The sequence below is a fragment of the Podarcis pityusensis genome (assembly GCF_964106645.2).
Source record: "Podarcis pityusensis genome assembly, chromosome: 18".
Taxonomy (NCBI): domain Eukaryota; kingdom Metazoa; phylum Chordata; class Lepidosauria; order Squamata; family Lacertidae; genus Podarcis; species Podarcis pityusensis.
The window spans coordinates 8,107,923-8,134,230 of NC_138043.1; positions in this window are offsets into that span (position 1 = coordinate 8,107,923).

A 26,308-nucleotide genomic window follows, 5' to 3' on the forward strand; every position below is an offset into this window, starting at 1 on the left:
GGGAGACCAGGGGGAGGGGAGCTTGTTGCAGCAGGACGGGGAGACCACTATGACTCTTCACCAGCCTGCCTCATCCCTGCCTCCCCCCCCCCCGCTCTCCTGCTTCAACATCTGATTCTGATTCTGGACTGCTCTCTGCCCCCCTTCTTCCTGCTCACTAAACCCTGTTGCCTCTACAGCTTCAAACATCTCCTCCTCCCAGTCTTCTCCCTTGTGATCACTGATCCTTGCTCACCACCAACCCCTGGGCTCTGAGCCTTTATCCCTTGTGGGTTCCCTTCTGGATTCTCCAACTGGTGCCTCCCATAACTGCATGCAGCCGGTCCATGACATTGACACAACATCTAAAGGCTGCTCCAACACAGCTCTTCCAGCACTTCTATTCTAGGACTCTGGGGTTCTGGAGCGAGGCCTCTTGCCTTCTTTAGCTGATCTTCCTCACATCTCCTCCTCTGGCCAGAGCACTCTGGAAGCCATGCCCACCTTGCCAATGAGAAGCAGGTGCCCTGCAAAATCTCACAAAAAATCTGGTGAGATCTTGGCAGAAGCCACCAGCGCTGCTGCTGCGCTGCCACGCAACCCAGGCAAGGGATGCTTGGGCAGCGGGGACAGAGTGGCACCTCCATGTTGCTCTTGTTGGGAGTTCACAGCCTTCTGTTGTTGTTGTTTAGTCGTGTCCGACTCTTTGTGACCCCCTGGACCAGAGCATGCCAGGCACTCCTGTCTTCCACTGCCTTCTGCAGTTTGGTCAGACTCATGCTGGTAGCTTCGAGAACACTGTCCCACCATCTCGTCCTCTGTCGTCCTCTTCTCCTTGTGCCCTCCATCTTTCCCAACATCAGGGTCTTTTCCAGGGAGTCTTCTCTTCTCATGAGGTGGCCAAAGTATTGGAGCCTCAGCTTCAGGATCTGTCCTTCCAGTGAGCACTCAGGGCTGATTTCCTTCAGAATGGAGAGGTTTGATCTTCTTGCAGTCCGTGGGACTCTCAAGAGTCTCCTCCAGCACCAGAATTCAAAAGCATCAATTCTTCGGCGATCAGCCTTCTTGATGGTCCAGCTCTCACTTCCATACATCACTACTGGGAAAACCATAGCTTTACCTATACGGGCCTTTGTTGGCAAGGTAATGTCTCTGCTTTTTAAGATGCTGTACCTCCAGTCAACAGTTCGAGACTTGCTTCCTACAGCTAGCCCACGTCACCGGATGACGTAACGTTCTGGCGTTATGAAACAAACGCCTGCAGTGCGTAGGGATGAAGGGCATGTGGCTCCCCCCCCCCACACCAGCGGATGGCACTGATCTTTGGTCCCCGCACCGGCGTGAGATAAATCCATTTTGGGGGTGTTGCTCGAGGACCATTGTTAACCACTATCCCCCTCCTGATAAATCTGCACAAAACTACTGCATCGTTTTAACTTTGGAGTAGGGGGCGGTGGGTGGGGGGGAGAGAGTGTGCCTTCTTATGTTTTGGTCCATTTATTTGTCTCTTCTGACAAAATCACAGCCTCGGAGATTGCAGCTAACCCCCTAATAAGTGAGGAAAACGCTCTCCGTCCACCGCCCCATTCTCTCCCCCCCCCCAAACCGGCTGCTGTTATCTCGGCATGAAACTGGAAATTGGAGGCACGATTGACCCAGTAATTGTCTAAATCAGCGCAGCTCTAATTTAGTGGAATATGGTTTGAGCTGCTAAAATGCAGCCCCTACTGTGCGAGAGATGGAGCCTGCCACCAGGGTTTCCGCAGGCTGAGAACATTTGCTTAAATGGCGTCGTCTGGCTGCAAGGCGCTGGAGGGGCCTCGGCGTACCACAGGGAGCGCTTAACCCTCGGAGGCGGAAATTAGGTCACCGAAGAACCAAAGCTTCCAGCGACAACTGGAGAAGGGGAGGCGAAGAAAGTTAACTTTCAGCAAAGGAGGAAAGAGAGGCGAGGCTCAGCGCTGCAGTCGGGAACTGCCCTGCACACTTGAAGCGCACAAAGTCCCCCCCAAAATTGTGGGGACCTTCGTTGGCGTCCGTCATGGTACTAGAGTTCCAGGCACCCTTGGCCAACTACAGTCCTTAGGATACTTTGGGGACTAGTCCTGTGCTTTAAATACTGTTACTTCTGTGCAAGAGATCTGAGGCCCAAGGGGAATGCTACAGATAGAGGGATGCATTTGTGATTTTCTGCAGGATAAGAGCATAAGAAGCGCCCTTCTGGATCAGGCGCATCACAAAGAAAGGTCACAATTGTTGTTGTTCAGTCGTTTAGTCGTGTCTGACTCTTCATGACCCCCTGGACCAGAGCACGCCAGGCGCTTCTGTCTTCCACTACCTCCCGCAGTTTGGTCAAACTCATGCTGGCAGCTTCGAGAACACTGTCCCACCATCTCGGCCTTTGTCGTCCCCTTCTCCTTGTGCCCTCCATCTTTCCCAACATCAGGGTCTTTTCCAGGGAGTCTTCTCTTCTCATGAGGTGGCCAAAGTCTTGGAGCCTCAGCTTCAGGATCTGTCCTTCCAGTGAGCACTCAGGGCTGATTTCCTTCAGAATGGAGAGGTTTGATCTTCTTGCAGTCCGTGGGACTCTCAAGAGTCTCCTCCAGCAGCATAATTCAAAAGCATCAATTCTTCGGCGATCAGCCTTCTTGATGGTCCAGCTTTCACTTCCATACATCACTACTGGGAAAACCATAGCTTTTACTATACGGACCTTTGTTGGCATCACAATATATAACAACAAAATAACACCCCCCACCCAAAGAGCCACCTTTTAAAGAGTATACAGGGGTGCCCAAATTTTTTCCAAAGAGTGCTAGATTTGATGAAGTGAACATGCCTGAGGACCAACCAAAGATCAAAGTTGTTGAATTTTTTTAAGGATTTTTTTTACAATTTTACTCCAAAGTTGTTAAGCTTTTTTTAAATCGACCAGCAAGCTGAATATTAAGCCCCCCAAAAGGACTTAAGGACTTTGGACATGCCTGGTATAGTATATTGATCAGGTCAAGGGAAGGCCTGGTTGAAAAGCAATGTTTTTGCCTGGCACCTAAAGGTGTATAATGAAGGCGCCAGGTGAACTTCCCTGGGGAGAGCATTCCACAGACGGGGAGCCACTGCAGAGAAGGCCCCGTTCTCGTGTTTCCACCCTCCGCACCTCTCGAGGAGGAGGCACAGGAAGGAGGGCCTCGGAATATGATCTCAGGGTCCGGGTAGGATCATATGGAAAGAGGCGGTCCTTGAGGTATTGCGGTCCTGAGCCGTTTAAGGCTTTATAGGTCAAAACAGCACTTTGAATTGGGCCCGGAAACTCATTGGCAGCCAGTGCAGCCAGACAAGGACTGGTGTAACATGCTCAAATTGTCTTGCTTCGGTGAGCAACCTGGCCACTGAATTTCCGAACCGTCTTCAGAGGTGGCCCTACATATAACACATTGCAGTAATCTAACCTTGAGGTTACCATGAAACTCTTCATCTTAGGGTTGTGGGTTCAAGCCACACATGGGGCAAAAGATCCCAGGGGTTGGACTAGATGACCCTTGTGGTCCCTTCCAACTCTTCAGTTCCAGGATTCTAGGGTTTCAGTCTAGGATCCTGTTCCCACAGTGACCAACCAGTGGGATACTGGCAAGTAGAACCAAATCACAAGAGACTTCTCCCTTGATGTGGCTTCCATCAACTGGTATTTGAAGCATCTCTGCCTCTCACTGTGGAGACAGAACAGAGAGCCTTCATGGCTAGCAGCCTTGGAGAACCTTCGCTTCCATGAATTTGTCTCACCCTCTTTTAAAGCCATTGAGGTTGGTGGCATCCATTGCTGCCTCCTGCAGGGTGAGTTCCACAGTTTATCTATGTGCTGCGTGAAGAAGGACAATAGGCTGGTCCTCTGTTGTCCCCTTCTCCTTGTGCCCTCAATCTTTCCCAGCATCAGGGTCTATAATTCCTAATAAAATGGCTTCTGGTTTGTTTGTTATTTTTTTACAAAAGTTATTTTAAACATTTTTTTCAGCTCATTATATATCATTTCCCAGAAAGCCTTTATTACCTTACACAACCACCACATATGTTAAAAGGTACCTTATTTACATTTCCAGCAGGTATTTGTGCTTGTTTTATACATTTTTGCTAACTTTGTTGTTGTTGTTTAGTCGTTTAGTTGTATCCAACTCTTTGTGACCCCATGGACCAGAGCATGCCAGGCACTCCTGTCTTCCACTGCCTCCCGCAGTTTGGTCAGACTCATGTTTGTAGCTTCCCAGCATCAGGGTCTTTTCCAGGGAGTCTTCTCTTCTCATGAGGTGGCCAAAGTATTGGAGCCTCAGCTTCATGATCTGTCCTTCCAGTGAGCACTCAGGGCTGATTTCTTTCAGAATGGATAGGTTTGATCTTCTTGCAGTCCATGGGACTCTCAACAGGACCTAACAGGATCTAAACAGGGGCGTCAGGCCCAGTGAGCTCAGCAAGCCATCTTCATCAGATCTTGCTCCCATGAAGCAGTTGTAAAGGTCCCCACCTCCCCATAGCTGACTATGTCTCCTCCTCTCCATGGTGTTTTCCATGCAGTCAGAGACTGTGCCTGCTTGTCTGCCTTTGCTCCATCCGCTTCACGCCTCTCCTGGTTCTTGAAGACCAGGGGGAGGGGGGCTTGTTGCTGCAGGAGGGGAGACACTCTTCACTAGTTTGACCCATCTCTACTTCTTGGCCTCCCTCCTCTCCTGTTTCTGCTTCTGTTTCTGAACTTTCTCTGCCACAGACTCTCCCCGCTCACTAAGTCCTGTTACCCCTCAGCTTCTGACACCTCCTCCTCCCAGTCTTCTCCCTCTGACCACTCACTGCCATCCTACCATCCCTCCCCAGGCTGTGAGACTTCTTCCCTTGGGGGTCCCCCAGCTGGTTCCTTCCACTATTCCTCTGAACCCAACCGGTCCATGACAGCTGGTGTATGCACACTTTACACCCCTGTCTCTAGTCTGCATCCATGCAAGCAATAAATATTATCAAGGTCTTGTTCTGGGGAAGCAGAATTTGCACAAGGTGGGAATCAAAGGCAGGGCTTAGGAGGGAGTTTGGCTTGGGGAGAGTCCCAAGGCCCAAATGGAAAGGCATGTGGGGCACATTTGACACCTTCCCTGGACCTGATGGGCTCCCCATCCCTGACATAACTTGTACTTGTTAGGATATAGTTCCATTCCACCTTAAATGGTCAGGCATGATTGTTGTGTGTCACATGCCTGCTTACTTCCTGCTCACTGGGAGTAAGTCAGCATCTTAAAAAGCAGAGACATCACCTTGACAACAAAGGTCCATATAGTCAAAGCTATGGTTTTCCCAGTAGTGATGTATGGAAGTGAGAGCTGGACCATAAAGAAGGCTGACTGCCGAAGAATGGACGCTTTTGAATTTTGGTGCTGGAGGAGACTCTGGAGAGTCCCATGGACTGCAAGAAGATCAAACCTCTCCATTCTGAAGGAAATCAGCCCTGAGTGCTCACTGGAAGGACAGATCCTGAAGCTGAGGCTCCAATCCTTTGGCCACCTCATGAGAAGAGAAGACTCCCTGGAAAAGACCCTGATGCTGGGAAAGATGGAGGGCACAAGGAGAAGGGGACGACAGAGGACGAGATGGTGGGACAGTGTTCTCGAAGGTGCCAGCATGAGTTTGACCAAACTGCGGGAGGCAGTGGAAGACAGGAGTGCCTGACGTGCTCTGGTCCAGGGGGTCATGAAGAGTCGGACACAACTAAACGACTAAACAACAACACTGGGAGTTTCCGTTTTTCTATATAGCTTTTGTTCTGGCTGTTTTTTCCTGGACATGGATGCAAGCAGTCATGTTTTTCCTTTGTTCTGATCTACGTTGAATAAAGTTGTAAATATGCTCTCCTGGCTGAATCTTCCATTGTGGAAACTTTGCAGAAAGGTGTGCACGAGTCTTGGAATGTGTCTGAGGCTCGTGTCGCTAATTGACTGATGCTGTTTTACGGGAGACTGGAGATCGTCCGGAGTCGACATGGAGGCCTGACTGATGTCTCCGTCTCCGTGACAGTATCCCAACAGTACTGACCACTGAAGGAGAGCCCTCAGGGTCTCTGTCAGCCCCCTACGGCCTGGCTGCGCAACCTGACAGTCATCTGCCCGCTTGTGTGGAGAGCTCAGCACTGTTCTGCATCCTGGATTTGTGACGCCATCACAACATTCACTTCCTGCTGTCGGGTTCGCGTGTGCATACACGGTCAGGGAATGGTCTGAAGACGAGGACTGGGGAAGGCACTTTATGGCTGACCAGCCGCCATTGTCCACAGCGTGTTCAGAAGCAGAGAGAGAGAGAGAGAGAATCTGAACAGCTTAGGGTGGAGTTACCCAGTTACGAGATAATGACAAGAGAACAGGAAGGGAGGGGGCAGCCAGTTGACACGTCACTTGAGAGAGTCGGGGACCCCCCCCTCACCACGGACTCAGAGGTCCGAACGTATCAGAGAGCAAAGGAGTCAGAGGGAGGGAGGAAAATGGAGAATTTAGAGTAGCCAACTGCTCTCCTTGCGGAGAGCTGTGTATTTGTGCTCGCAACATGATGCTGTAATAAAGGGACTATAAATCTATCAACTGCTTGTTAATTCTTATCTGCGAAGTTACCAAAGGGAGGGGAGGACTCCCCACGCCTCTCTCTCTCTCTCTCTCACACACACACACATCCGAACTGTGTCTCGTCAGGGAGGCAATCAAGTCTTCACCTGAACATGCTTTCAAAAGCTGTGTGCATCAAAATATGTTAACAGCGTAGTTTTGTAATTATGCTTTTTAAAGAAACAAAAAACCAGAGAGCGGGAGGGAGGGGAGGAGACAGAATAGGGAGACCTGGTCGCTCACCTTGAGGATGCCTGCATTTTAACACTGTGAGGGTCTTCATTGGGTGGGTCAGGAAAGCGGTTGATTCTTGGCAAGAGGGAGGGAAACAAATGCACTCTCTGCTATTGTTTTATGAAAATATTTTTTTGGGGGGGCTGCCTTCCTCAAGTGCAGCTATTTCATCTCACTCATCAGCCCCAAATTTATTCATCTGCCTTGGTAAAGCTGCCTTGGTTTGAAGCATACTTTGCTGTCAGTTAACTTTCATTTTTGCTTTGCCGTTATGTGCAAAGAGCTAGATGTTTTTCTTTTTCGGCAATACTGAAATCATTCCGTGTTTGATAAATGGTTGGGGTTTTTTGCCATTCTGAATTTACGGACCTGCTCTGCATTTTGTGTATTTGTGTATTTCCAGTGTTCTCTATTTTAATGTTTTGATTTATTGCTTTTAAGCAGCTTCGGACACAGTTTGTGGGAAAGTGGCATTGTAGCCTTATTGGAGTTAATCGATTGGGTTTGAATTGCTCTCGGACAGGAGGAAGGAAGTCAAATGACACCGAGGGTTGGTTCAGAGAAAGAATTCTTTATTTCTGCTCTCCGGAACAGCAGAAAGGCCCTTGTGTGGTCAGTCCACAGCAAGTCCAGAGAATTAAGAAATTTCATACAGTATATATATCCTCCAGGCACCCTCTCCCTCCTTCCCCAGGAATCCAACCACATCAGCCTATACACTCAGGTTGACATCACATATGTTCCTGCTCCGGTGTTCTTAACCATAAAAGGGTATTCCTTCCTGTACTTCTGACCATAAAAGGATCTTCCTGTTCCTACTCTTATCTTGGAGCAAGAGGTCATCATCTCCAAGAACACACTCTGGCGCTGTTCGCAGACTAGGTCTGTGCATCTTTGTGGCCAGGACATAAGATAAGGCATAGATGTGTCTTCCCTGTTCTACTGGTACAGTCAAGGCCATCCTTGCCGTCACAAACTGATAAAGGAGAGGGCTCTGAGCACTTGTCTATACAGCCGGGTTTTTGTTTATACATTGACTCAGAGCTCAAGTTAATGGATTTTAGCTAAGGAAAAATAGGGATTTTGGTGCCTATTTCAAACTGCCTGCACAGTCAGTTTTTGCTTTGGGAAACCCATTTCTTCAGCATAAAAGTAAAAACCGATCAATCAGTCTTTGCAGTCTCTCTCCGAGGAAGAAAGATGGAAGAGGACAACCTTGCAAGCAGGGCAAAGAAAACATGTCCTCTCTCTGTCTTTCTTCTTCGGAGAGAGACTGCAAAAGCAAAATCAGTGTATCTCAATTTCCTCTCACAAGACTCCAACAATCAGTGCTGGAATATAAACAGACATGTGACATGTAACAATCCCCCCCCACACACACACCTGCAGCTTGGGAGGATTGGAATTCTCAACAATGGGGACCTGAAGGATAATCTAGTCCAACCCCCTGATAGGCAGGAATGTGCAGCTGCCCTAAGCAGGGATTGAACCTGCAGCCTTGGCTTTACCAGCACCACACCCTAACCAAGTGAGCTATCGGGCCTTTACCTGTTGGAACTCCCTCCCCTTAAATATTAGGCAGGTGACCTTCGTATTTCAAGAAGCCTTCGGAAATCCCAAGGGCATTCTAGGAAGTGGAAAAATCTGGAGAATGCAAGAGAAGTGTGAAAAGGATTTTAAAATTATAATTATAATTATAATTATAATTATAATTATAAGACAGAAGTACTGTTTCGGGGGGACAGAGGGCAGGCTGGTGTGGAGGACTCCCTGGTCCTGAATGGGGTAACTGTGCCCCCGAAGGATCAGGAGCGCAGCCTGGGAGTCATTTTGGACTCACAGCTGTGCATGGAGGCGCAGGTCAATTCTGTATGCAGGGCAGCTGTCTACCAGCTCCATCTGGTATGCAGGATGAGACCCTCCCTGCCCGCGGACTGTCTGGCCAGAGTAGTGCATGTTCTGGTTATCTCCCGCTTGGACTACTGCAATGTGCTCTACGTGGGGCTACCTTTGAAGGTGACCCGGAAACTACAACTAATCCAGAATGCGGCAGCTAGACTGGGGACTGGGAGCGGCCGCCGGGACCATATAACACCTGTCTTGAAAGGCCTACACTGGCTCCCAGTATGTTTCCGAGCACAATTCAAAGTGTTGGTGCTGACCTTTAAAGCCCTAAACGGCCTCGGTTCAGTATACCTGAAGGAGCGTCTCCACCCCCATCGTTCTGCCCAGACACTGAGGTCCAGCGCTGAGGGCCTTCTGGCGGTTCCCTCACTGCGAGAAGTGAGGTTACAGGGAACCAGGCAGAGGGCCTTCTCGGTAGTGGCGCCCGCCCTGTAGAACGCCCTCCCACCAGATGTCAAAGCGATAAACAATTACCTGACATTCAGAAGACATCTTAAGGCAGCCCTGTTCAGGGAAGTTTTTAATGTGTGACATTTTAGTGTATTTTTGGTTTCTGTGGAAGCCGCCCAGAGTGGCTGGGGAAACCCAGCCAGATGGGCGGGGTACAAATAAATTATTATTATTATTATTATTATTATTATTATTATTATCATTATCATCATCATCATCATCATCATCATCATCATTATTATTATTTTAAAAAGGTAAAAGGAATATCGAACAAACCACTTTTCAGTCCTTGAATGGGGCAGGAGGGAAGGGATGCCTTCACCGCTAAAAGTCCTGGAATAAAAAGAACAGGAAAAGAGGGGAAGCAGCCTGAGAATGTCTTATGGGTTTGGCCAGAAATAGAGATGGAAGATCATGAATTACCGTAAATTTCGCTCTATAACACGCAGATTTTTTCTCCTAAAGAGTAAGGGGAAATGTCTGTGCGTGTTATTGAGCGAATGTGTGGACCCTGGCGCTGACTCGCCGGAGCGCAGGGGCAAAATAGGCAAAAATCAAGCAAAAAAAAGATCGGGCGGGCGGGCGGAGGGAAGGGGGAAGGCGGAAGCTTTCCTGCATTCTGCCTCAGGGTCTTACTGCCCACCGGCTTCTGTTGCTGCGTTTGCTCAAACTCAACAAAGAGCAGGGAATCCCCTGCCCTCCTGGCAAGCAGAGGGTTAAGGAAAGGATCGAGTCCTTCCTTCTAATTCTTTCCTAGTCACACTGCGTGCAGGCTCCAGCCCACCACTTCCTCCTCTCCGTGCTCTAGGGACTCGCAGGCAGCCGAAAAGCAAAAGCATGCAGGTGGGAGAGAGAGACAGAGAGAGAGAGAGGGCTGGCTTGGGTGGGGGGGGGGGGACTTTTGCTTTACAATGGTAGGTTTCTCATTTCTTTTCCAAAAGCAGAGAGCCCTGCCCCCAGGCCCCCTCCAAATTACAGCTTCTCCAAGCAATGTACTGCTGGAGGGAGACAGTATGCTTGTTTGGAAGAGAAACCCTGCTTCCCTGCTCGTAAGTAACAGCAGGCTGGATTGCAGAGTGAGACATGGAAATCTCTGGATTTATATGCTGTATATCAAATATCTTAATCTATACTTTCTACACGCGGCTGGTAAATCAGAATCTCCTGAGCCAGGAGGATTACAGCATCTCTCCTCTCCCCTTCATTAAAAGCCTAATACTCTTCTTTGAAGTATAACGTGAGAATGTTTTTTATATATATTTTTTAAAGTTCTTTTCCTCATTGTGCGCTATACACTGATAATTGCTGCCACAATAACAATTGATTGAAAATGGAATTTAGTCTCCCCCCCCCCCATAGAGAGCTGTTCTTCAAACGTTTAGCCTTAATACAGTGGCTGATGTAATACCCTTCTGCTTCACTAGGCATTTTATATAGGGACATTAAAATTGATTTTCTATATCTTGGCAGATGAAAAAAAGTGTGTTACATGCCCTATTGCCCAAAAGTGTGCAAGCACAGAGCAAAGGTTGCAGTGACAGAGGTGGCCAAAAAAGAAATACCGTAAATAAAAAAGAAATCATACTTCGTATATCCTGTCTGGCTTGGGGGGGGGGGGGCTTTTGCTTTCCTTCCCTCCCCATTTAAAACGTGGTGACAAAGCACGGATCCACATGGATCCTCAGGATTTTTGCACTGGGTCACCCCAAATTCACCATCAGATCACATTACATGTCCATGGCTACAGTCTGTACCAAAAAAATCACGCACCCACTGTTGCCTGGGGCTGCAATGGTGCAAAAACGTGGTTACAAAGCATGGATCCACATGGATCCTCAGGATTTTTGCATTGGGCTACTCCAAACTCACTGTCAGATCACATGTCTGTGGCCACAGCATGAACCACAAAAATCATACACCCACTGTTTCATTTAGAATATTTTTTTTCTTGTTTTCCTCCTCTAAAAACTACGTGCGTGTTATGGTCTGGTGCGTGTTATAGAGCGAAAAATACGGTAAATACACGACCATCTCTCTCCCCTGTCTTGTCTCAAAAGTTCGACTCGGGTAATTTTCAGTCTCTTTCCTAGACGAAGGGAAATTTGACTTGATTTATTGTATTTCTATGCCGCATTTCATAGAATCATAGAGTTGGAAGGGACCATGAGGGTCATCTAGTCCAGCCCTCCGCAATGCAGGAATCTCGAACCCATGACCTTGAGATTAAGAGCCTCATGCTCTGCCAACCGAATCCTGAAGCAGTTTATGAGCAACAAATAATAATAGTTACAGGTAGGTAGCCGTGTTGGTCTGCCGTAGTTGAATTTTTTAAAAAAAATTCCTTCCAGTAGCACCTTAAAGGTAAAGGTAAAGGGACCCCTGACCATTAACTCCAATCATGGCTGACTCTGGGGTTGCGGCACTCATCTCGCTTTATTGGCTGAGGGAGCTTCCGGGTCATGTGGTCAGCATGACTACGCCGCTTCTGGAGAACCAGAGCAGCGCACGGAAACGCCGTTTACCTTCCCACCGGAGCGGGACCTATTTATCTACTTGCACTTTTGATGTGCTTTCGAACTGCCAGGTTGGCAGGAGCAGGAACCGAGCAACGGGAGCTCACCCCGTCATGGGGATTCGAACCGCCGACCTTCCGATCGGCAAGTCCTAGGCTCTGTGGTTTAACCCACAGCGCCACCTGCGTCCCAGTAGGACCTTAGAGACCAACCAAGTTTGTTATTGGTATGACGGCAGAGAGCATGTCCGCCAGGACATTTCTCTGCTTGATTGCCACCGCCACGCCGGGGATCGGGGCGGTGGGGAAGGCAGAGGACATTTTCCACGGCCCCCTCTCTTGTTTTGGAGTTGCGGCGGGGGGGGCGGGCGCCGGAGGGATCTTTGCACCACGGCGCCGGACATGCTTAAGATGGCCCTGACCAAGAAAGGCTGTAACTCAGCATAAGAACATCTGCTTTGCATATAGAAGGTCCCAATCCCCAGCGTCTCCAGTTAGGGCTGGGAAAGAGACCCTCTGCCTGAAACCCTGGAAGGTCAATATCCATCAGTGTGAACAATACCGAGCTTTCAAATGTGGGGGGAGTCTTGTGTTAGTTTTCCTGAAGTTTACAAAAGGCGTTGTTCAGTTGTCTCCAGAAACAAAGGGGAGAGGAAGCAATCCTGTGCATTTATTTATTTACCTCTCTCTTTTTGACTTCTTCCCTACCTTTCTTCCAAGGAGCTCGGGGTAACACACACGGTTCAGCCCACTTCCTGTTTCATGGAATCATAGAGTTGGAAGGGACTCTAAAGCTCATCTAGCCCACCCCCACCCCCCGAAATCCCAACAGACGGCCATCCAACCTCTGCTTAAAAACCTCCAAGGAAGGAGAGCCCACAAGCTCCCGAGGGAGACTGTTCCACCGTCAAACAGCTCTTCCTGTCAGAAAGTTCTTCTTGGTGTTGAGTTGGAATCTCCTTTCTTGTAACTTGAATCCATTGATTCAAGTCCTACCCTCCAGAGCGGGAGAAAACATCTTCCGTGTGGCAGCCCTTGAGATATCGGAAGATGGCTCTCATATCTCCTCTCAGTCTCCTCTTTTCCAGGCTAAACATACCCAGCTCCTTCAACAGTTCCTCATCAGGCTTGGTTTTTAGACCCTTCACCATCTTGGCCATCCTCTGTCAGCAGCTCAGCCTACACTCAAGTAGGACCCTGGTAGAGACACATGCCCGACTGGAATGTTCTCTCCCTCCTGGTGGTTCATTCGGGAGCTTCAAAAGCTTTCTTCTGCCCGAACATCACAGCGACCGACGCCAACAGACATCGGCACACTTAGGGATCCGCAGAGTTTGCCCATCATGCGTGACAGACCTCAGCAACTCAGCATTTGGGCTAATCTACTTTATTTACATATAAACACGCACGGAGCACTGCAACATGGCTCCCTCTCCGTCTAGCATCAGACAGCAAAGAGAAAAAAGAAAGGACAACAGACCCACTTCACGGAACACAGTAACACAAACATCCGTCACTTCTCACTCTGTGGAGTTAAAACATATACCGTCATGTGAAAGACAACAATCCCATGACTGCAGTCATGGAGCAGGAATTCTAACATCCTCCTCTGCACCTGTTCCAGCTTGTCAACACCCCCTAGCTTGTCATCATCACACTAAACCTTTGAGGTAGGTATACATTGTACTTGAGCTTCCATTACTGTTGATTCCCAATATTCTGGAAAGATTTAACCCGCTCTGGCATTCTCTTTTAATTTCCTTTTAACCAACCCCCTCTTTAGCTAACCCCTCTGGGTTGGATCTTCTTGGCACTTGTTTATTTCTTATTATTTCTTCTTCATTTGCTACACCTACACCTTGTGCTTCCTCCAAGGTGATGTGCCCTCCCCAATTTTATCCCCACAACAACCCCGTGAGGAAGGTTCAGCTGAGATGCGGTGACAGACCCCAAGCCGCCCGTGAGCTTCCTTGAACCCTGGACTCCCAGCTCTAACCACTGCACAACCCTCCCAATGACCCCTGACAAAGGGAAAGCCGTGCTTCCTCCCTGAGCCTTCTTCTCCTCTTGCCCGGTTGAGGATTTGACAAGCAAAGGAAGCAAGACGGCTTGTTGTGGGGAGCAATTAGGGAGGTGTCAACCGCAGCCACGTCCCCCAACATGCCCCCCCCCACTGCCGCCGCCCGCCTGCCTGGCGCACCTTCCTTCTGCCATCGCAGCTGCTTTCCTGACAGGTTAAGAGTCTCTCGCCGCCTCCTCTTCACCAGGAGCTTTTTGGCAGGTCTGCTAAGTGGAGGCCTCAGCTGACAACCAGAGGTGAGTCTTTTTCCGGGAAAAGCCAGAAGCCAATTAACCTGCGGAGAAGGATGGAGGGACAACAAGCAAGCCGGGCAGAAGTCAGCTGTCTGGTGTGTGTGTGTGTGTGTGTGTAGAGGGAGTGAGGAGAGATGCAGCGTTGAAAAACACCTGGATGATATAACAACAACAACAACAACTTATTTATACCCCACCCACCTGGATGATATAACAACAACAACAACAACTTATTTATACCCCGCCTATCTGGCTGGGTTTCCCCAGCCACTCTAGGCGGCTTCCAACACAATATTAAAAACAGTACAGTGGTACCTCGGGTTAAGTACTTAATTCGTTCCGGAGGTCCGTACTTAACCTGAAACTGTTCTTAACCTGAGGTACCACTTTAGCTAATGGGGCCTCCTGCTGCAGCTGCGCCGCTGGAGCACGATTTCTGTTCTCATCCTGAAGCAAAGTTCTTAACCCAAGGTAATATTTCTGGGTTAGCGGAGTCTGTAACCTGAAGCGTATGTAACCCGAGGTACCACTGTAATGCCTCAAACATTAAAAGCTTCCCTAAACCTGTAGGCACCCTGAAATATACTCGGAGCCAGCGTTCAGCTTCTGGGTCATGTGGCCAGCATGACTAAGCCGCTTCTGGAGAACCAGAGCTGCGCACGGAAACGGCGTTTACCTTCCCGCCAGAGCAGTACCTATTTATCTAATTTGCACTTTGACATGCTTTTGAACTGCTAGGTGGGCAGGAGCAGGGACCGAGCAACGGGAGCTCACCCCGTTGCAGGGATTCGAACCGCCAACCTTCTGATTAGCAAGTCCTAGGCTCTGTGGTTTAAGCCACAGCGCCACCCGCGTCCCCTATTGATACAAAGCTGGCAAAAAATTGGTTTTCTCTGATGAGGTGCTCTTGCCTGAGACCCAATGACTTGGTGGTGAAATACTTGGGACTGTGCTACTCCTAAAACGAAGGAAGCTCAACAAAGGCTGGTTGGAACAAAATGGCATTGGCAAGGGCATCAGGGAAGGGGCAAGGTGGGTCTCCTTAGGCAGGGAGCACCACACAGCCGTGGCATGAATGCAAAGGCAGTCATCTCTCATGTCCCACCCATCAGATTCTGGAGTACAAGCTCCTTAGCAGATCTTCCTGCACAAACAGGGCTTCCTTTTCGGTGGGATCCGCTTGCCACCTTCCTGTGTTGTGATGGCTATGATTCCCACCGCTCCCTCGAGCTCCCGTCCTCCTTGCCCCGACATGGCAGGCAGGCATCCTTCCTAATCTTCCAGGAGCCCTTTCGCCCGGCGGGGACCGTCAGGCGCATGATAGACTCGAATCGCCCGGGCGGCGCCATCCATCAACCGCTCTCGGGACAGCTGTCAGCAAGGCTAATCAGCAGGAAGGAGATGCTCCACTCCTGACATCCCTGCTGGCTCCAGAGGCTTCTGGGACAGCCAGTTTGCTCGCCGGGTCTTGAGGAAACAAAGACGACTGCTGACAGGGAGGAACATCTGACAGGGAGCCACGTCGGATGTGGCGCAGCTCCGGGGCACGAAGATACCAGTGCCTGCCTCCCCGTGTCCTTTCCAGTCGGCTTTCCTCAGCTTCTTCCCTTTCTGTTATTAAAGGAGACAGCAGAGAGGAATCACTTGCACCCTAGCCTGTACTCATTTGTTTAGTAACTGCATTTATTGCCTACTTTTTCCTCCAAACAGCTCAAACTGGCCTGAACATGGTTCTCCTGCTTATTTAATCCCCACAACACCAACCCTGTGAGGTAGGTCTGGCTGTGTTGTAAACAAAAATTGCCCTTTTCCCTTATGGGGTATCCAAGAGCCCATATAGAGTCCTTACATAGGTTCCCTATTGGTAGGAGGGAATAACAGAGGCCAACCAGAGAATATTGAGAAGCAAAGCAGCTAGTAAGCTTGATCTTTATTGAACTGTTGCAACAGGGTGCTACCCTCACCCGCAGGAGAAGGAGGAGGACCCAGAAAAATGGTGTGCAAGGCCTTATAAAGACTTTTGAAATTGCCACCCTGTAGATCAAGACCACCCCCAGAAACATCATACATACATCACAGAAGGGGTGTAACCTAAGACCACCCCTCAGATACATCACGCCTACATCACAGGAAAGGCGGTCTAAAACAGAAATTTGAATATTGTTTTTCTCCTGTTGTTGTTTATCTCCTGTCTGGCAGGTTACTTGATTGGGTTGCCTGGGGAGCCTGGCCAGTCTTTTGTAATGATAAATACTTAGTTCCTGGGCCAGGTCACAGGCTCACACCCTATTCATATCTTAAATGTGTCCTTAAGACAGGATTTGTGAAGGAAAAGAGACAATGGGAGGTTTCCCACTTTGACCTTGCAGAGAAAACATTTGCTCAGTTTAGGAATCAAAATGGTTCCAGGTCGGTCTTCCTGTGCTGATCTATGTACGTGCTTGGTTGGTACGCTTATGAACATTACCATATATCTAAGACCTCAAAATTCCTATCACAGCTGCGAGAAGACTGTGACTGGGCCAAAGTCACCCAGTGAGCTTCAAGGCTGGGGGCGAGATTTAAAACCTGGTCGCCCAGGTCCAACACTCCAACCACTATGCCGCACTGTCTCCCACTACACTGCCATGGCAGGCCAAATGTATACCACGTGACCAGCAGCATCTCTCTTTTTTCTTGTATCCAAAAATGCAAGAAGGGCTTTTACACTTGCCAGAAGCTCAGCTCTGCCTTCGCTGGTCTTGGAAGGATCCTTTGAAAAAGTCCCATATGACCAGAGAATTTGCGCCTGTCCATTGGGGGCTTTAGGAAGCCCTGAACACATATTTTTTTAGATGTCCTTTTTACGATGAGGCACAATGAGGCACGTAGAGAAACCATTGACCCCCCTGCTGGTGAGGCTTACTGACCTCCCGGTAAAGCAAAAATTCGATCTTCTCCTGTTAGGCAAAGACGACCCGGATTGTCGCCAGATTCTGCGCACAGATCTGTAGGCGCAAGACCACCCCCCTTTTCAATCTAGTTTGTTAAGAAAATTCCCAAACCTGGACCCATGGGCAACTTTGGGTCACTTCTCTAAGGTAGTCTATTTTAAAGTTTTTATGAGTTTATATGCCTATCGCACTTTTAAATTTAAAATCTATTGTTGTATATTGTTTTAAATGTTTGTTTTGCTACTGGGATTGTAGTTCCACCTTTGTTTTTCAAGCTGGTCTCTGACCGTAATAAATTTCATGTTTATGTACCACTTGTGACAAAATTGTTATTTTTTTCTGTTTCGTAAAACTTATTCACTGCTTGGCTGCAATTTAAAAAAAAAAACAAACCCAAAAGGTTTGCAGAGGGAATAAGGAAATAAAAAGACTGAAAATGGTAGGATTTGAGTAATGCTTGCGATGTACAGAAAACTATGGAAAAATGGATTATTTTTCTATAAAAATTAGAGAAAATAAGGGAAGCAGTTGGGAAAAAAGACTGATAATGGTAACCTTGGAAGGGCGGAGGGAAATCAATGAATTCAGGGAATCCTAAATGATGATGTGGATGATTTGTCTGAATTTAACAGTTATGTAAAACTTAATAAGATATATTTAAAAGGAAAAAAAGAGAAAATGGTATTTAACTATTTGAAACGTTAAGAAAAACTAAAACCAGTGATAAACAGATCAAAGCACATGCCAATATTTTACATATCCAGGTTGGCTTGTAAAAACAAAAAAGTTTTAAGCTGATCGACCCCCTTGGAAGGTGGTGGGTTCTGTTTCGTTGGAAGGTGTTGGACGGCCATTTGTCAGGCGATTTTGCCACCTTCCCCAGACTTAGCCTGACGTTCCACCAAGCGGCGATTAAGAATTAATCTCCTGAACAATCCTAACATTGATGGAAGCGAGATGTGTCTCCTCCTCATACAGCTTCACGGGACATTATCTTCTTCTGCCTGAAGAATTAGTGAAGGTACATCTCTACGTCAACTGAGCTTAGGCCACCAACTCCTGAAGGATAATGGAACTATCTGAACAGTTTCCAAGAGCCACAGGTCAGTGGGAGGACATCAGTTTTTCATGCAGGAGGCCCCAGGTTTGAACCCCACCATCTTGAGGACTTTTCATGAAACCTTTGAGACACACTGGCAATCCTGAGCTGGGTGGACCAGCGGTCTGACTCAGTGTAAACCATGTGGACTGGAATCTTGCTTGATCTTTGGGGGAAGAGTCCTAGTGTCAGGTGCTGTTGCGGTTGCTCGAGAGTAACCAGGCAGGACTCCGACCTGTCTTTTACAGGCTTTATTTTGGTGCAAACTATTTACAGTGAGGGACGCGGGTGGCGCTGTGGGTTAAACCACAGAGCCTAGGGCTTGCCGATCAGAAGGTCGGTGGTTCGAATCCCCGCAATGGGGTGAGCTCCCGTTGCTCGGTCCCTGCTCCTGCCAACCTAGCAGTTCAAATGCACATCAAAGTGCAAGTAGATAAATAGGTACCACTCTGGTGGGAAGGTAAACGGCATTTCCATGCGCTGCTCTGGTCCACCAGAAGCGGCTTAGTCATGCTGGCCACATGACCCGGAAGCTGTACGCCGGCTCCCTCAGCCAGTAAAGCGAGATGAGCGCCGCAACCCCAGAGTCGGCCACGACTGGACCTAATGGTCAGGGGTCCCTTTACCTTTTATTTACAGTGAGGAGCATCGTTAGTTCATGTCTGGCTCAATCGCTAGCAGAATCTGGGAGTGGTCTGTTTTTGTACCTCCCCCAACATAAAAGTTTCGTCACCCCCAGCCTTTCCCGCCTTTCCCTGTGCCTCAAACTATTGCGCATGATGGACGATGGCAGGGGCATGCTTCCCTCCTCTCTGGCTTGCTCAGGCGCGGTGTTAAGGCTCTTACTAGCATCCTCTGGTCCTTGCACCTCTTCTCCACTGGAGGTGGGGCTTTCCTCCTCACCGGAAGAGGAACTGCTTCGCAAGATTTTCGGAGGTTCCCTGTAATACAACTGCCCCTCTGTCTCTCGCCTCTGAGCCGATGGCAGTTCCCTGACACCTAGCTAGATAGAGCAACAGCCTGACCTAGGCTGAAGGCATCTGGGATGGGGAATGAAGAGCACAACACAGAAGTGAGTCCAGTTGGAAAACTTCTCGTTGGCACAAAGGTGGAACGGCTTTGCTCGGTCTGACTTCTTGACCGTTGTTGACAAGCGAGATGCCACCATCGTCTGCATTGCAATGACCAAGAGGCTTTTCCGTTTCACGTCCTGCGTCGGGAGCCTGTTCCACACCTGGTGGCTGCAATTGCTTTGCTTGGCCTACATATCTCTTTCGTGTCTGATTTATTAGAGAGGTTGTGCCAGTTGCCAACGCTCCGGAACCGAAACACCCATCAAAGGTTTAAGAGCCTAAACGGGTGTTAATTAGCTCAGCGGGGAAGCCGTAGTTTCAAATGAGGTTTATCTCCGAAACTACTATTAAGTTTGACAATGCAAAGCGATAAATTCTGGGGCTTTAATTCGAGCCTTGCCTAGTCAGACAGATTAGGGGTCTTATCCTGCGGCTTATGTGTAAATAACCGTCAACTTCAGGCGCTGATTTGATGGGATAAAAGACTCTAATTGGGGCAGAGATGGGTAGGCTAGATGGTCTTTTAGTCTCCTGAAGCTATATCATTCTCTGCAGCTTGAGTGGTGGGATAGAGACAGTAATTGATTTGGGCCCAGTGCAGATAGCTGCTGCTAATGTATGTGTTTATCTTTATCATTTTACATTGCAATGTGGTCCGTCCCAAAACACATTGTGTTTTGGGGCAACCCCAAGATTCCTTGGATATTTAGCAGAGATTCCTGACAAATATTAATAGCAAGTGTCAAGCTTCCTTGTGAACGCCAGGACACCTGCTAAGAGCAGCAACCTTGGACTTGGGCTCTGACCTGTGTGAGGAAGGACTTGAAGGTCCATTGAGACCAGAGGTAGAGGGGTTGGAAATCAACCAGCGATAAAACTCCGAGCTCCCAATGGCTTGGGAGTCCATGAACCAGGGACCCCAGACTTGGGACTCCAGATTCTGTATGCATGAGGAACTGAACAGATCCACGCCAGGAACCTGCAACCCTGTTAACTCAGCCAATGAGCCTGGAGGGGATTCTGCAGGGATGAGGAGGACTGGAAGCAAAGAGGCCTACTCTTTTAAGGCCACAGAAGGGGCAGAGGCTAGGAGGGGTGATCTGGATCTGGGAGCATAAAGAGCTTCAGGCCTCGCCTGCACTTCCATTTGCTCCACGGCTTCCGCCCTGAGAAAACCAGCAGTTTAGCACTGAATCAGAGCAAAAGGCAACTGGGTTTTCCACAGACTGCAGTTTGTTCCGGGATTTTTAAGCAGAAGTGGCGGGGGAGGGGGAAAGGCATCACCCCTGAGATCCCTGCCCAGAAAGCGGAAGTGTGGACGAGCTCTTAGTTCAGTCCTAGGGACGCTGGTGGCGCTGTGGTCTAAACCACTGAGCCTTGGGCTTGCCAATCAGAAGGTTGGCAGTTCGAATCCCCGTGACGGGGTGAGCTCCCGTTGTTCGGTCCCTGCTCCTGCCAACCTAGCAGTTCAAAAGCACGCCAAAGAGCAAGTAGATAAATAGGTACCGCTCCGGAGGGAAGGTAAACGGCATTTCTGTGCGCTGCTCCGGTTCACCAGAAGCGGCTTAGTCCTGCTGAATCGTTCGCAACTGGACTTAACTGTCAGGGGTCCTTTACCTTTAGGTATAGTTGGCAGTGAGAGATTTTACTTTCTTGGGCTCCATGATCATTATAGATGGTGACAGCAGTCACGAAATTAAAAGACGCCTGCTTCTTGGGAGAAAAGCGATGACAAACCTAGACAGCATCTTAAAAAGCAGAGACATCACCTTGCCAACAAAGGTCCGTATAGTTAAAGCTATGGTTTTCCCAGTAGTGATGTATGAAAGTGAGAGCTGGACCATAAAGAAGGCTGATCGCCAAAGAATTGATGCTTTTGAATTATGGTGCTGGAGGAGACACCTGAGAGTCCCATGGACTACAAGAAGATCAAACCTATCCATTCTGAAGGAAATCAGCCCTGAGTGCTCACTGGAAGGACAGATCCTGAAGCTGAGGCTCCAGTACTTTGGCCACGTCATGAGAAGAGAAGACTCCCTGGAAAAAACCCTGATGTTGGGAAAGATGGAGGGCACAAGGAGAAGGGGACGATAGAGGACGAGATGGTGGGACAGTGTTCTCAAAGCTACCAGCATGAGTTTGTGGGAGGCAGTGGAAGACAGGAGTGCCTGGCGTGCTCTGGTCCAGGGGGTCACGAAGAGGCGGACACGACTAAATAACAAATAGTTGGACAAGGCTGGAACTGTCCTTGGTGCTGCAGCCACTGGGCTGCCTTGCTGGCTGCTCACTCAGAGCTGTCCATGGTCCTGCCTTGCCGCCTTGCTCTGTCAGCTTCCAGGCAAGGCCTGAACAGAATGAAGTGGCATGGTCCACCACAAGGCTGTGTTGGAAAGTGTATGTCCCCATTGCAAGACGGTGGGGAGGCAAAACATGCAGTCAGGTTCATGTCTGTTTCCCAGTGGGGCATCTAGCTGGCCACTGTGAGAACAGGATACTGGGCAAGATGGGCCATGGGCCTGATCCAGCCACCAAGATCTTCTTATGTTCTGGTTGATGTTTCTCTTCGCTGCTTCTGAGTTCAGGAAAAGTGGCTTATGGATCTTAAAACAAAATAGAATACATTACTCTGGATTTATTGCCCCAAAGGGACATGTTGGGTGTCATAGATCGCTCATTATTTCCCCTCATACCATTTGTTGTTGCTGTTTAGTCGTTTAGTTGTGTCCGCCTCTTTGTGACCCCCTGGACCAGAGCACGCCAGGCACTCCTGTCTTCCACTGCCTCCCGCAGTTTGGTCAAACTCATGCTGGTAGTTTCGAGAACACTGTCCAACCATCTCATCCTCTGTCGTCCCCTTCTCCTTGTGCCCTCCATCTTTCCCAACATCAGGGTCTTTTCCAGGGAGTCTTCTCTTCTCATGAGGTGGCCAAAGTCTTGGAGCCTCAGCTTCAGGATCTGTCCTTCCAGTGAGCACTCAGGGCTGATTTCCTTAAGAATGGATAGGTTTGATCTTCTTGCAGTCCATGGGACTCTCATACCATAACCCCTGTCAAAGAGCTGGGGCTCCCCCCCTTGATTTTGTTTTATTTATGTATTCCCCCCCCTGCCTTTTTCTCCACGGAGCTCAAGGTGGTGTGCATGGGTTGTCCTCCTCCTCATTTAGCCCCCCACATCAACCCTGTGAGGAAGATTAGGCTGAGAGTCAGCGACTGCTCCAAGATCGCCCATGGTCACGCAGAATTCCGAACCCTGGTCCCCCAGGTCCTCCTGTGACGCTCTAACCACTATGCCACGCTGGCTCTCAAAGGGGAAGATAATGCAATTGATTCTTACAGAGCAATTGATGCATGCCTTCTCAGAAGTAAGCCCCACGGGATTTAATGGGGCTTGATCGTGGGCAAGTGTGCCTAGGATTAAGTGCAGCCTTGCAGGAATTAAACCTGAAAAAGGCAGTGGGGGGGAGGGAGGGGGGGAGAACCTGCTTGAGCGGCGAGCGTTGAAAATGGACTGGAATGGAGCATGAAGCCGCATTGTGATGGGGTGCTATTAAAGGTTGCTTTGGCGTTTACGGAAAGTGGAAGAGAGATAAGGAGGTTTCACTGGGCCGCTCTGCCGCTCATCCCTTGGCGATAATTTCTGCTGATAGGGGCTGCAACGCAGGCGTGCCGGAACCTTATTTCCTCCGCTGAGCTTTGGGGATCTGTATCTGTCCACGTGTAAATAAAACAGGTGTATGGATTTCGCTCAGTGCTGCATCGATCCTGAATGTTTAAAAGGGAGTAGGAGAGTTTGCCATAAGAGTGTTTGCAGAGGCGGGGGGGGGGGGACGGGGACAGAGGGGACGGGGACAGATCCTTAGCAAAGGGGGTGGGGGAGCAAACCTAAGTTAAGGCCATCTCCAAACAGTGATTGTTGTTGTCACTGTCCAGTTCACGGGCGATTGAAGTCCCGGCTGAGGATGTCAGGACCGGGGGCAAGATGGCGGGATGGGAGCAGGAACGGGAGTCCAGAAGCCAGGAAGCCAAGGGTCCGAGGGTCAGGAAGCAAGGAGTCACAAAGTCAGGGGTCTGAGGATCAAGAAGCAAGGAGTCATGAAGTCAGGGATCTGAGGATCAAGAAGCAAGGAGTCACAAAGTCAGGGGTCCGAGGATCAAGAAGCAAGGAGTCACAAAGGGGTCCGAGGATCAAGAAGCAAGGAGTCACAAAGTCAGGGGTCTGAGGGTCAGGAAGCAAGGACTCATGAAGTCAGGGGTCTGAGGGTCAGGAAGCAAGGAGTCATGAAGTCAGGGATCCGAGGATCAAGAAGCAAGGAGTCACAAAGTCAGGGCTCTGAGGATCAAGAAGCAAGCAGTCACAAAGTCAGGGGTCCAAGGATCAGGAAGCAAGGAGTCACAAAGTCAGGGGTCCGAGGATCAAGAAGCAAGAAGCCAAACACAGCAAGGCAGGAAACATGTTGCTGTGGCAAAGAGCTGAAGGGAAATGTTGAGCTTATATCCCTTCCCAGCTCTTGCCACCAGGTGCTGTGAGTTACCAATCGGCCTCACCTGTGCGGCCGTGCCTTGCCTCTTCAGAACAAACTTAGGAAGGCCCCAGTCCTGCAAAGTCATACTGGTCACAGGACCAGGCCCCTGCATGCACTCCTGACAGTTGTGGGACAGCTGGATGCTGAGGAGTGGTGGGAGGCACTAGTTGGGGAAACCCCAAGGGAAGAAGGCTCAGAGTCAGAAGGGGTGGGACGACAATGAGTACTCAGAGGGAAGAGAGGAAGCAGACTGGGAGGAGGAGGAGGAGGTATCGGAAGCTGAAGAGGCAACAGGCCTTAGTGAGCAGGAAGAGTGTGTGGCAGAGAGCAGTCCAGACTCAGAGCCAGGAGAGGAGACAGAGATGAGGCAGGCTGCTGAAGAAGCCAGGGAGTCTCCCGCTCCTACTGGGGCCAGATGCAGTCTCCAATTGCTTTGAAAATATCCTGGAGAGGAAGGGAATTAGGCAACTGTGGGACGGCGGGAACCTTCAGCAGCCACAACTGCCTCACAGGGGCAAGGCTTACCAGGACAAGTTGCTGTGCTCGCTAGGCGTGGCCTCCTGAGTCAACCATGTCCCCTTGAATAAAGAGTTAACTTCAGTGACGCCGTGTGGTTTCTTGCCAAGCTGCTCCTGACTCCTGCTCCTGACAGGAGGTAGCAGACCCGGCCTCCAAAGGAGTAGGCCATAGCCATTGCTCCAACCACAACAGCAGCAGTGGGTGATACATTCCTTGAGGCTGGATCTCCTTCCCTGTGGATCCCACCACCGAAGGCACTTGCTAAAATATTGCTTGTGGCTGGGCCACCCCTGATGCTGACGGGGTCTCACCTGAAACACGATGCAATCGGACAATCCCGTTAGAAACACAGCGGACTCAGGTCAAGAGTTAGAGGAACAGTGTCTTTGAAAGCTGGTGAGATGCCAAAACAGATTTTTGCTGGTTTCCAAATGCACCTCTCTCTCTCTCTATATATATCTAGGACTTTCATGTTTTCAAGGCTGATCCCATGTTGGTGGGGTCTAAAGCCCAGAACACATCTTTGTTTTGCTTTTACAACCGCGAAAACATGCGCGCCAAACTCTGCTCCCAATTTACTCAGGCTATTGTAGTGTCGCAGCTGAAAATCCCCTCGCCTGCAAAGTCTATCTTCCTCTTTTCTCTGCCTCTTTTTAAACTTAAATTTCTTTTGGACCTAGTGATAACATAAATGCTGGATGAGGGGAGAGAGGGGGAGATCCAGGAGAGAGGGAAATGAATGGCACCTTCACAGAGCCTCTACTTCTCTCTCGCCGACACAATACCCACTTGCTAGAATAGAGCATTTTTCTCGCTGGCTTAGACACACAAACGCCGTTGCCGTGCAAAGTTTCCCGATACAAAATTGGCACCCAGCGGACATTCCGTTGGGTTTAAACGCTTCCTTTGTTATAACAAACTCAGTAGCAGCTGAGAATGTATTCCCCCCCTCCCCTCCCTTCTTTTTTTTTGGGGGGGGGGGATAGAGGCTTTTTGTAAAGGCAGCCTGTGCTGGTTTTTATTAGGCTGTGATGCAGCTCACTCCAGCCATAGAGGGAAGGCTGTGATGCAAACACTTTCTGCTGTTCCACTGGATCCCTCTCTCTGTGGCACCCCAGCAGCAACAGCCCCAGTACATTAAAAATTAGGGAGAGAATTTTGCAAATCAGGGGGTGGGGCAGCCCACTGTGAGGAAGAGAGGTGAGCTTAGTCCCACATTAGGTACAGGGGATTCAATTCAGTTTATGTTGAAAGGCAAAACTCTCTCATTTGTTCTTCTGAAGCAAACCCAAATGCAGACGCCGTTCCAAATTTGCACCTCTCTGAATTTTGCTATGCATCTCTTCAGCTGAGGAATGTCTACCAAAAAATAAATAAAAATGCGTCTGCTAGGAGAAAATGTGCGTGAAAGGCGTCATGTCTGGGGGATTTGCTTCGCCAAATTGCATCTATAACCACCAGAAGACACTCAGAGCTGGACCTCAGTGTCTGGACTGAACAATGGGGGTGGAAATAATAATAATAATAATAATAATAATAATAATAAAGTCTAGTAGTACCTTAAAGGTAAAGGGTAAAGGGACCCTGACCATTAGGTCCAGTTGTTGCCGACTCTGGGGTTGCGGTGCTCATCTCGCTTTATTGGCCGAGAGAGCCGCCGTACAGCTTCCGGGTCATGTGGCCAGCAGGACTAAGCCGCTTCTGGCGAACCAGAGCAGCGCACGGAAACGCCGTTTACCTTCCCGCCGGAGTGGTACCTATTTATCTACTTGCACTTTGACGTGCTTTCAAACTGCTAGGTTGGCAGGAGCAGGGACCGAGCAACGGGAGCTCACCCCGTCGCGGGGATTCGAACCGCCAACCTTCTGATCGGCAAGTCCTAGGCTCAGTAGTTTAACCCACAGCGCCACCCGCGTCCCTTTACTCAAAAGTAAGTGCTGTCAAAATCAGTGGTGCCTGTTTCCAAGTGGAAACCCACAGCGCCACCCGCGTCCCTGCAAATTGTTTAGAGGCGGCTTAAAAAAAAAAGCGGTACATAAATTTTGCCAAATAAACAAACAGCAAGGAAATAATTCTGTACAGCACTATCAGGCCACTGGCATCCTCAAAGGAGAATTAATGCTCACCAGCAGATATTTTTCTTCCA